Genomic DNA, 13,171 nt, shown 5'->3' with positions numbered 1-13,171 from the left:
CTGAACCTGTCCCAAGGGGCACTTCCTCTGCCTCCCTGTTCCAAGCTTTAATAAACTTACTCTCACTTTCATCTGGACTTGTGTCTTGAAATTTTCCTGCACGAGTCAAGAACCTGGAGGTTGCCTGACAAGTGCAAGGTCCTGGACCATGTAGGGCATGGTCAGCCCCCTGCATGGAAGCGGTCTGGTAACAAAACCATTAATACCAATAATCCTTCATAGTTTGATTCAGTAACAAGTCCAGCTTTACACAACAATAGTCATTCCTGAGGCTAGAATCAGATAAATATAACACAAAATACTGCATGTAATTGCCCCCCCAAAGAAATGTTCATTAAGCACTTGTTATATGTGAAATTAACAGGAAAGAGTAGTCTCCTCCTGCAAAGATTCCTCCCATTCTCATTTGAAAGGAAAAATGAGAAGAAACATATGTTCCTAGGCCTTGATTTTACAACCTAGTTTAGGAGGCAGGTATACAAAGAAGGAGAAGGAAGAGGAGGAGGAGGGGTGGGAGGAAGAGGAGGAGGAGAAGGAAAAGAAGAAGAAGGAAGAGGAGATGGAGAAACAATGCAATGAGAGCTTATAAGGACAAGTGGCTGAAATCAGGAACTGAGAAGCTTGTTTTGGAGAAGACGGAATTGAGTTTGAACTTTCAAGGGTGGGAGATCAGAGATGGAAAAGGCATTCTGATCTTGAAGCCCTGTTTCATTTGCCATTAATGTCAAACCACTAAGAAAAAGATAAGTAATTAGCCTCTGGGTGGGAAGTGGTCTGTTCCTGTTTATCCCTTTCCTAGTTCCCCTTAAGAGAGGGTACCACAAGGATACGGAGGCCTTATGCTTCCTTGAGGCCATAAGACAGGAATTCTTTATGTAGTTGCTCCTACTTAGAGAAAAAGGAAAAGTCCTGTGTGGTTCTTCCATCCAAGACACAGAAAAGAGATTATTTCTTTTTCACCACTTTTCCTCTGACTCCAGGTCCACCTCCCCCAACCCTCACTCATTGATCATTTCCTCAGCAGGTATTGGATGCCATGCAGTGTGCTGAACAATGCTCATAAAGAGATGCAAAATATGTGAATCCTCCCTTTCAAGATTTCAGGCTCATGAGAGAGAGAGGCTCGCAAAGAAATAACGGCAAGTAATGCGCCATGAGCAAGAATGCAAGCCTGAATGAACTCCACGGAGGCATTGTGAAAATGAACTCCCTGCTGGGTTGAGGAGAGACAGATCTTCAGGAGAGTCTGGCCTGAGGCATTTCCCTGAGAGGGGATTTGCAGGCAAGGGACGGGATGACTATAGAAGACTGGTGGGGAGAACACTGAGAACACAATAAAGCAACATGGATTAAAGCAAAGTGGTGAGTTTGGTGAAACAAAGGCATGCATTTCAGAACTGAAGGTGTGCTGGGAAACTGAAGAGAGATCAGGGGCCTTGAATGTCTTGCTAGGGATCTTGGGCTCCATCCTGTGACCCCATGGGCTAACACCCCTTACTTCAGATCCACAGAGTAACCTGATAAATGAAGGGATTTCCAGGCCCTACTCCAAAGAGTAGGACCTAAGAATCTACATGTTTTTACCAGCCTCCCCAAATAATTCTTAAATAAAGTTTGATAATGATGACTAGACTAAGGGGAATCTTTGAAAAGTTCTAAGCATGGAAGAAAAATAAAGTGATATTTTAAAATATTATATATAAACATAAGGTGTACATACCTGTGTATGTGAGTGTGATATCTAACTTTTGTACCAATTCAGAACTATTTTTCATGTGTGGGTATCTTATTGTCTTTATTAAGAGAGAAAGACCATGCTTACCCTGGTGTGCATCACCAACTACTTATTCCTCCTCCGAACACAGTCAATAGTGTCTCCATGTCCTTAAACATAGGTGGCAGGAGCACCTAAGCAGAGACGAGGCCTTTCCTAAGCCCCAAGCTCACTGGGAGATCGCACCGTCCCAGCATCCTCAGCACCTCATCCAGGGTTCCTGTGTCGAAGGACTGGGAGGCTGGTCTGAAACAAAACGAAAGCATTTTCTAATTAAGCAGAAGCTTGAATCCAAATCTTTCTTATATTCTGTTGCCAGATAAACTTCAATGAAAAACAAGAAAAATGTTTTTAAAGCATCACTTCCAGTCTGCACTCAATTCTCCTGAAACGGAGGGCATGCCCCAAGAACAGCAGCACACTTGAGGACCACCTGGGCATCCTGCTGAAGTGTGGATGCGGAAGCTAGAGGACTGGGACGAGGCCCAAAGCTCTGCATTCCTACAGACTGTACGTTTTGAGAAACAAAGCTCAAGACACACCCGTATGATCAGGTTCATGTACAACTGTCAAGGGCTGGCTCCCCTTCTATAACAATAAAACAGTCTATTGACCAGGCGAAGTCGAGTTGATTCCTTACCACCATAATGGACATAACTGCCTAGATTAAGTCCTAGCAGCATCTCAAAACTGGAGGGCAGTTTATGGGACAGGGTGTGTCAGGGAACGGGTGAAGTGGTGAGGGGATTAAGAAGTACAAATAAGTAATTACAGAGTAGCCATGGGGATATAAAGTACCACATAGGAAATGGAGTAGCCAAAGAACTTAAACACATGACCCATGGACATGAACAGTGGTGTGGGGATGGCCTGGGAGAGTGGAGGATGCTGGGTGGAGGGGAGCAAAGGGGGCAAAACTGGGACAGTTGTAATGCATAATCTATAAAATATACTCTCTTTTAAAAGGCTGGACATATATATATATGATGTTTGGGGTTTTGGTTTGGAGTGGGTCTTTCAATGCAGAAAATTGGCAAGGTTTGGGTAAAGATGTTATACTAATTAAGGATTGGTGGGCAGCAAGGGATTCTAGAGTTTGATGCTACATACTGGAAAGTTGAATGGTATGATTTTTGCAACATTTGTCTTCCTGGGCAAAAGTTCCCTGAAATAGCAAAAAGTTACTGATGAGGACAGTGAATAGTAAAGCACTCTCGGTCTTATTGATAGTAAACTGTGTGGGTATAAATGGCTTTGGATTCTAATACAGATGCACACTTCTATGTAGTTTAACAGTGGAGACACATTCTGAGAAATGCATCATTAAGCAATTTTGTCATTGTGTGAACACCACAGAGCTCGCTTACATACACCTGGATGGTGTAGCCTGCTACACACCTCAACAAACAGCACAGTCTGCTGCTCCTAAGGCTACAAGCTCGTACAGCATTTCACTGGACAAACAACATGAGATTAAATCAAGCACAGAGAAAAGGATACAGTCAAGACACGTGGTAAACACCAGGTGTACGAGGCTGCTGCTGATGTAACAGCACACCCTTCTAGAGTAAACTTTTTTATAAGTAGAAAAAGTACACTCTAAATGATGATAAAAAGTATAACGTAGTATCAAGGATTACACACTGTTCGTAGCTGTATGTGCTATACTTTTATAAGAGTGGCAGTGCAGTGGGTTTGTTTGCACCAGCATCACCACAAACCTGCAAGCCATGTGCAGGTCAGATGGCTACAAGGTCATCCGGTGATAGGAATTTTCCAGCTCCATCTGGGATCACCATTGCATATGCGGTCTGTGTCCGTGGTTGACCAAACTGTCGCTATGCAGTGCATGACCCATGCATCCACTCTTTCCGGGAGCTGGGGAAAAGGAAGGACTGAGGGACTCAATGGGAGAGAAAGGCTTTTTCTGTCAGTGGGTGCCACCTGCTGGCTCAGGTTGGTCATAGAAAAAAAATTTTTTAAGTGCAATCAGCTTTGGCAGAAAACTTGGGTGCCACCTACTGATTTATTTTTAAACGTTTCAAATATTTTGCAGAAAGGTGGTTTACTTTCAATTTACACGTATACTAAATAAGCACCAACCATATAAGAGACACTAAAAATAGAAAAATAGCACACGGTGGAGGGGGCATCTTGCAGACAGGTGAACAGGATGAGACTGTGGGGCGCTGTGGAGGCCTGATTACAAAGGGCGTGGTGTGTAGCCCTCAGGACAGAGTACGCCATCGACCCAGAGAGACCAGGTTAGGGAAAGTTAAGAAAACTTCACTGAGAAGAGGAAACTCAAGGAAATCTCTTAAAAGTGAGTTGATGAGCAGGCTTGAGAAAGAGCTGGGAGATCCAGGCAGGAGGAAGGGTGAGAGCCTGCCAAGTTGATTTAGTACGGCTGAGCCTGGTGATGCAAGGTGTGAAGACCTGCAGCAAGAGAGAAAGCTGGGGGGGGGGGAGGGGGTAAGGTCAGATCCTGAGAGGCTTCCCGTGCCACACTGTGGAGGTTATCCTGCAGCAAACAACCGCAGAACTCTCGGTAGGTATTAAGTAGAGAGAACACAGGATTAGACCCCTGTTTACAAATACCACACCCCTGGCAGTACATTTTCTTTGAAAGAAAGGGAAATTGGAATTCAGTGCACCAATTTGGAAATTTATTGTTGCTGTTGCAAGTCACACGAATCCAATTTACTCACTTAAATTAAAAGGGGGGGGGTAAATTAAATTATTAATTTAATTTTGTATTAAATTATTGGGGGGATAGCAGGCATACACCAATCTCCAGAGCCCAGAAGAGCAGGCTTGGAAGCAACAGGAGCAAAGGCAGTCCTCAGGAGACGCAGGAGTTGTCTCACACTTTTGGCACAGTCTGACCAAGAAGATTTGGTTGCGGGAGCACATCACCACCACTGTTGTCCTGAATTATCCCTAGTCACCCCAGTGGAAGTATATGACGGCCAACCATCTGCCCACGCCATGGTTGCTAGCTAGTTGTGGCTTCTTAAACAAAGTATTACTTAGGGTACCCGTTTGGCACCAGTAACAAAGATCAAAATTCATAATGACTTAAACAATATTCATTTCTCTTCATGGAAAGGCACAGGTTGGCCAGACAGCTCTTCTCTGTGAAGCCAGCACTGACCCACCCCCTGGATTTTTACTCTGCAGCCCCCACACATAGTTTCCGTTTGGTGGTCTGAGATAACTGCTCTAATTCCCACCGCGGCCTTGCCACTCTAGCCACAGAAAGGAGGAGGGTAGAAAAAAAGAGACGGCATGCTTCTTTCTTTTAAGAACGCAAGCTGGGAGTTTCATATTCCACTTCCATTTACAAGCCAATGTCCAGCACTTGGTGACATGGCCACCCCTCGCTGCAAGAAAAGCTGACAACTGTAGCCAGGATACCGTGTGGCTGCCTGGTCACTGAAAATTCTCTTACTATGGAAGGAAAGAAATGTGTATTACAACCAGAGGGTCCCCCAAATAGGGAGTGGGGATTCTGGAAAGGTCAAAGCATAACAGTGAAATGCCCACTACAAGCAGATAAAGTGAGTGGAAAAAATATTTTAATCATCTGCGTAAGAGATAAAAGGGGCCAGAACGAGAAAGTATAAATCTGGATGGAAAGAAATGTTTTAAAATGTAAAGGACTCCGACTCCTTAGGATTTGGACCCTATTGAATGGAAGGGATAAGAGAAAAGAATAGATGAACCTCAATTGTCTGACTTTGATGATGGGGTTGATCTCTGAGCCGTCACTCAGATAAGGAAGACAACAGGAGGTACACATGCTACATCAGGGTCTGTGTGACATTCCAGTGGGGACGCTAGTAGTTGGTCAGTTATTTGGTTCCTGACACCAGGCAGATGGATGTGATCATTGGCAGCAGATTGCTAGTGATGGGAGCTGTGGAAGAGAATTGCATCCCCAGGGGAGAGCTTGAAGTTTGAGACTAAAAAAGGATTGAGGGCGGAGCCTTAAATTAACCTATGAGCACAGACCCATCGAGCAACCCAAGAGCTACAGGGAAAACTATCCAATTTAGTGCTCAAGAAAACTATCCAATTTAGTGCTCAGATTTTTTTAAGTTCACTGTTAAATAAAATAAAGCTAAGGTAACCAATAGAGTATAATATTGACAAATTAGATTGATGAAACACAACAGAGTCCGATTGACTTTTGCTATTACCACCCCTAAAATATTAATAATTTCTTAATATCATTAAGCAGTTAGTGCTCACATTTCTAATTCTCATAAAACGTTTTTTATTTGTTTGTTTGAACGTTGATCAAAATAAGACCCAAACTTAGTGACGCATTGATATAGCTCTTAAAAATCTTTTTATCTGTAGGTTCCCCCTTTTGCCTATAGTTCCTTGCTTTTCTATTTTATTTGATAAAACTGATTGTTTGTTCTGTAGAACGTTCCCATAGTCTAGAACCCACATGCACACAGATACACATAAATAGATACACAACCACACACACAAGGGAGGATTCACATTTACCATACTGAAAACCGTAAGTTCATTAATACCTCCAATTCCAGTCTAACACCACAGATCACTGGGATCACTCTAGTTTCCTGTCTCTGGGTATGTGCCATTTCCTTCACAGATAGTGAAAAACCTGGCTTCTAGTGTCCTAAATATATTCACCCATCTTCACTGCCACTGCCTCCCTGCTCCTTCCCTGAATGCCCATCCAGGCCACCCTCCCCTGAGGTGTCTTCCTTAACTTGCTTGGGCTCCTACGCCCACATCAGGACAGTCTTGCCATCCTGCCTTTCACGGACAGTCTGCATCCAGTTCGCGTTCAGACCTCCACTGGACCACTCCATCTCCCCACTTCCTCCCACTGCAGATGGTTTAGGGCTGAATTGTTTAGGAAGGGATGGGAAAGAAGGGTGAGGAGAGGGACAGGGGAAAAAAGAGAGGAAAGTAGAAGAGAAATAGAAAGGAGACATGCGTTTTTAATAGGAAGCAACATAGATGGGAGTGGATTAGAGACACCATTCACCAATTAAGAATTGTGTATTCCAAGTTAAGGCTGGTGTCAGCTCTGCAGGCGTGGGGCAGTGAGATAAAGTGGATCAGTTTGACAGATGTTGAGTTAAAATGGACAGAACTTGGTGGTAGATGAAAGGCAAAGAGTGAGGGAAAGGGAAAGGGCCATCTTCAGGATGAGAAGGTCTCTGACTTCACAACAGTATGCATAATAAATGAGACCCTTGCTAGGAAAAAGAACACTGGGAAAGAGTCAAATTCCACATATCCACACATGTACTTCTTCTATATAGCATGAACAGATCTGTTTTGTCTTATAGTTATTGATGTGCAGGTATGTTTTTGAAATCAAGGTGTGGGGCTAAAAATATTAATACTGTTCCTCCCACATACAATGTTCTTCTGAGTGGGCTAATTAGCAGACAGATTAACAGGAGAAACACCAAAGCTTAATACATGTGCACAGAAAATTCACATATAAGCATGAAAATTCCAAAGACAGTGAGGCATCCTTGGGCATCATTTTGGCTAATGCTGTGATAGGTTTTAGAAGTGAGAATGGGCGGTTTGCAGGTAGTTGAGGAAGAGGGGGCACACGTGGCGGGGAAACTCCTAAGATCTCCTTCCCGAAGCAGGTCTCTCTGTCTGAATCTCCTGGGCAGGAAAAGGGGGAGGGTCAAGGGTTCTTTTTGAGTCTTTTGTTTCTTAATAAACAGCTTAAAATTAACACCTCAAAGGCTTTCAGAGGTTGGCCAACTAAAGCCTACAGGTCAAAAGAAGCCTGATTTTGTACGGCCCACAAGCAAAGAATGATTTTTACATTTTTAAGAGTTGCTTAGGAAAAGAGTAAACAAACATAAATACACAAAGAGAGGCTGTGTGGAGACTGCAAAGTTTAAAGTATTTACTCTCTGGTCCTCTATTGAAAAAAATTGCTTTATATAGTTCATCTCACTTTATTAAATAATGAATACCTATTATAAAATTAAATTTTGTACTTGAAAAAAGATTCCCTAAAGAATTTAAATTGGAAAGTAAAAATTATGCAGATAGAATTTGTACATGGAAAAATGCATAATTTGAAAGCATAGGGAAAAAATGAAGAATTTTCTGCTGACTTAGTCAACAAGAATTTATGGGAAAGAAGAATTTGTTAGAGCTGGAAAGTCCACCCTTGGCTGGTCTAACTGAAAGAATTTAAGTGATCTTGAATTTTTGTGGGGAATTAAATGCTTTTCATTCTTTTCAGTTGTACACTATACATGATAAATAATATACTTCTAAACATCAAGTTTTATTGTTCATACATTTCTCAGTTTACATTTTATTTCCCTCTATAAAACTAGAGGGGGGGGTCTCTTTAAATGGTGGCTCAACAATTTAGTAAATGTGAAGAGCCATATTCCACTATCTTACCTCACTTCCTCCGCGTAGGAACAGTTGCTCCGCCTCCTCTATAGACTCCCATCAGAGTCCCCGTGGTCCCACATTCTGTAACCTGTCCCTAGAATTAAAGCATTTCTGTAGTTCATTGCCTTCAATAATTGACTTTATTTTGTCTAGTTTTTCTAAGAGACAAGGTTACAGGAATCACCATGTATACAAACATGCAAGTTGGTAGCTAGAGCTTTGCCAAAGATACTATATTTTTCTTTTTTTCTCTTTTTTCATTTAATTCTTGTTCAAGTACAGTTTTCTGTCTTGTATTCCCAGCCCTGCCCCCCCAGTGGTCCCCACCTCCCTCCCATTTCTGCCCCCCACCTTAGTTATTGTCCATGTGTCCTTTAGACTTGTTCATGTGAGTCCTTCTCCTTTTCCCCTATGATTCTCTCCCCTCTACCCTCTGGACCCTGTCAGCCTGTTCCGTGTTTGAGTGTCAGTGGTCATATTTTGCTTGCTTGTTTGTTTTGTTGTTTAGATTCCTGTAAACGGTGATATCATATGGTATTTGTCTTTCACCGCCTGGCTTATTTTGCTCAACATAATGCTTTCCAGTTCCATCCATGATGTTGCAAAGGGTAAGAGCTCCTTCTTCCTTTCTGCAGCATAGAATTCCATTGTGTAAATGTACCATAGCTTTTTGATCCAGTCATTGACTGATGGGCATCTAGGTTGCTTCCAACTCTTGGATACTATATTTTTAACAGAACAGAAACCAAGTTGATCTGTTTACTTGCAAGTGATGATAAGCAAAACAGTCGTCATGGAGGAGGAAGTAAAAAAGGAAAAGAAAAGGCAGACACCCTGTGCTGTCTCCTTCAGCCAAGGAATTCAACATTAGACACTGTTTAACGACGACTTTTACAAAGCATTTCCTTACCCCTTCCCCATCCGTTTTTGAAGTTACAATTAACCATTTTTCTTATACCACAGCAGACCCAGTTCAAGTGTCTATCAGCACTTCCGCAGCAGTTCGGGCAGTTGGTCTGTCTGTCTGCTTCTCTGCTAGACTACGGACTCCTCGGGAATGGACCCACCTCATTCACCTTTCTGGTTCTTCTGTTTGATACAACTACACAGCTTGCAGTCAGCAAACATTCACAGATGAGAAAATGCATGAATGGTTGGGAGTTCTCGGGATACAGCAATGCCCAATAGGAGTGTCAAGGACTCTTTTCAGATAAGAAAGAATTAAGAGAAATAAGAGGATGCTGGATATTGGAGGTTCTAGGATTACTTCCTCCCCTCTGGTTTCTAACAACTGAAAAAACACATCCACACCTCACTAACCAAATTGAGACAGTAGCAGAGATGGCTAGTTGTTCCAAGTACTCGTCCTTCCTTTCTCTCAAGGCAATGAGCTCCTCAATTTTGCCTGGATCCATGGCATTCCAGAAGAAACTTCAATTCCCAGCCTCCCTTGTGGCTGGGTGTGGTCGTGTGACTGACAGCCTAGACAATCAGATGTAAATATAAGGGCAGGTGGCACTTCCCAAACCTCCTCTCCCTCCTCATTATCCAGCCTTAAGCAATAGGTGGAGGGCTACAGACTAGGGATGAGGTGGCACAGCGGCCAAAGGAGCTTAGGACCCCAAGGACTTCATGGCTCAGAGCTGACATACAAGCCTTGGAAGAAAAATTCTTGACTACTGCCTAAAAAGAAAGAGGAAACTATTTTTTAAAGCCACTGTTACTTTTAGGTTTTCTGTATCACTCTCATGGAAACCTATTCCTAAGCAATACAGGGCTCAGAGTGTTGGCAGCCTAGAGAACCTGATCTCCTGCAAGCCAAAGGGCTTAAGGTAAACTTAAGATAAACTGTCTGAAAGACAAACCAGGTAGAGATTTGTTTTCTGCCCCTTCTGCCCTGACTCAGAGCTACCTTTCAGGAGAAAGTTGGGTTTGCAAAAACTTCCCCAGTGATCTAGAAGAACAACGAGAGAGAAAGTTGGGGAGGGTGGTTGAGGGGAGAGGGAAAAAAGAGAGAGGATAAAACAGAGAGAGTGAGAAACTGAGGGAAACTTAATGATAATGAACATCAGGTTTCTCCCCCGCCCCGCCCCTTTCCTCCCAACATGGGAGTAAAACACAAAAATGGGAAGGATAAGATTGTACCCTGAGGAAAAGTAGCAAACTTTAGGGTTCAATGGGAAGATAAAGAATATAAAGGCCCATCCCACAATGTTACAGATGAAGTGAGGTCCACAGAGAAGAAATTTTGGCGTTCACATCACACAACTATAAGGATCAAAACAAATGCTGAATCCTGAGACGGTCTTTACTATTCTACACAGTGTTTTCTCCTGTTAACCACCAATTGTTAGAGAGGGCAGGACATAGAGTCCAACCTCCTCGTTCTAAAAGTGAGAAAACACATACAGAAATGTGTCAAATTTTCCACGATCACACAACAGGCTTCTTGTCACCAACTCCAGCTTTTCTTCCCTAGTTTGCCCATTGACATACAAGTGTTGGGTAATCTCAAATATTAATCTAGAGTAAGTCTGTATGTTTAGGGGAGCAGTGGAGACAAGAAACATAGCTAATGTAAAAAGGCCCTCCTCCCTAGGACTCAGTTCATGTTGGTCCAAGAACGGTTAACAGTTTTTGACATCTAGCACTTTCTTCCTGTGCTAACTGCAGCTAGAATTATTACGCAAACCTGTGTCTGCAAGTCCCAAAGAGGAAGAGGTGTGTAAGCATGTTTTAAATTTGCAGATGTTTGACGTTTGAACTTCTTATCCGGTAACGTTATTCACCTTCATCTCTAAACGGCTCTGTTGATTTTGTTGTGGTGTGTTTACACATACTTTCCTTTCTGTGACTACACAGAACTTCTGTTGGCAGGTCGGATGGCTGCTCAAACTGTACCCCTCAAGTTACATCAATGTCCCTACATTAATAATACTGGCTTTCATGCTAGTTGGAAACAGGGCCAAAGGAATAAGATCAAGGAGGAAGTAAATTTGGATAGGAAGAAACCATCATAACACTGTGAATGAAATGCACACGGAAGTTTCAGTAATGTGTAAGGGCACAAGGGCGGATACAGGCATTGTCCAAAAAGGTACTTCCTGTCAGCACCAGGAAGCATAAAGGGTGTGTCTGGGAGGTGCTGAGGACAAGGTCACATTTGGAATCTGGCCTGCCCTGTCCCAGGAGGAAGCCTTGGGGTATTTTCATGTGGCGGCCCTCCTCTGTCCAAGCAGAACTAGTTGATGTCTTGAAAACGTCCCCCTGTCCCCACATCATTTTTAAAGAAGCCAAGCACGTTANGGCGGATACAGGCATTGTCCAAAAAGGTACTTCCTGTCAGCACCAGGAAGCATAAAGGGTGTGTCTGGGAGGTGCTGAGGACAAGGTCACATTTGGAATCTGGCCTGCCCTGTCCCAGGAGGAAGCCTTGGGGTATTTTCATGTGGCGGCCCTCCTCTGTGCAAGCAGAACTAGTTGATGCCTTGAAAACGTCCCCCTGTCCCCACATCATTTTTAAAGAAGCCAAGCACGTTAGTCATGCAGCTCACAGACAAAACAGAATGTCTGTAGCTTTGCACATAGTCATGAACTCATTGTACTTTGCACAGGAAGCTTGGCTCTGCATGCTCAAATGTCATCCTTTAAAGGTCAAGTCTAAGTAAACAGGTGCAGTCTAGGAACACACATAGTTGAGCTGGGCACCAGGCACCTGAAACAAGATAGCCACCCCTGCACCCTGAGCAAGGTCACATGCAGACAGGACAAGTGACCCTTGCCCCTGGGCAGTCTGCCCTGTGAAAAGGAAAGCTGTCTCTCCTGACATTACTGTTGGAAGCAATGCCTGGGATTGAGGAGAGTAAAGGAGGTCTGAAGAACCCCTCTTCTCTGCTGCAGAAACTAGACCAGCCTGGGCCCTGAGATCCTTGACCTCCCATGTCCCTTTTTCTCTAGGTAGAAGAGAAAGCTCATAATTCCCCCAGCATGCTTCTGGGCTGCCAAGATAATCCTTTTGCCTGCAGTATCTTTGCCCACCTTGTCCACCCCCAAACTGCAAATTGGTGTTAAAGAGTTCAAACAGATTTAGAGATCACATACTCTAACCCCTCCTACCTAACAACCATCGCAGTCCACTTCAATGGTGCCTCCTCCGTTCAGATTTGGTGGTCCTTCTGTCTCTCGACACATTGGCACTTTGGTACTTCCTGTTGATCACGTTCAGTTTTATGTTAGAGTTATTTGTGTGCATGGTTTTCATACTGGCTACAGGGCCAGGTTGAAACCTACAAATCTTAAAATATTCTAATCTACTAAAAATTAAATAATAACATTTGTAGTTTCTATGCTTAAGACTTTTATTCTTTGGGAGGAAAACGTCATTCTTTTAAACAAAAGAAATAAAAAAAAATACCTTTGTTTCTCTGCTTTTCTAGTTTCCCAAGTGCCTGTTTAGTGAGGCTAGTCGGTACTCTGCCAGCATTGATCTTAACCACACTGCAGACTGTGACCATTTTCAGGACAAAGACAAACTAACTCCTGTCTATCAGCCCTTAAAGATTAAACATGGAGGCCAGAACAAAGTAAAACACACACCAAAAAAAAAAAAAGAAAAAGGGGGTGAAATGAATAGATCTAGCAATTACTCAATGATGAACGAGAATTAAGTTGAGCCTGTCCCATCCAAAGCTTCCTAGAGCCCCAGGGAGACCACAGGCTTGCTTCAGGCAGGAAACAGCAGGAGTCTTGGTAAGCGAGCAGTGCACAAAGCGCAGCTCTTGACCCTGCCTCTCCCTACACCTCAGTGCCCGCAGCAGGGTAGCCACTTGCCTCGAGCCTTCTTTAGGAAAGTGTGCACGGGTCAAGTGTTAACATCACACAGACTAATGCTTCTCTGGATTTTTAGGGGGCTGCTGCTTCTGCTGCTGCTGCTGCTGCTGCTGCTGCTGCTGCTGCTGGAATCCATTT

The sequence above is a fragment of the Sturnira hondurensis genome, unplaced genomic scaffold (genome assembly GCF_014824575.4).
Source record: "Sturnira hondurensis isolate 20B ecotype Veracruz unplaced genomic scaffold, ASM1482457v3 Scaffold0021795, whole genome shotgun sequence".
In the NCBI taxonomy this organism is placed as follows: domain Eukaryota; kingdom Metazoa; phylum Chordata; class Mammalia; order Chiroptera; family Phyllostomidae; genus Sturnira; species Sturnira hondurensis.
Note: the sequence above shows the minus strand (reverse complement) of the source record.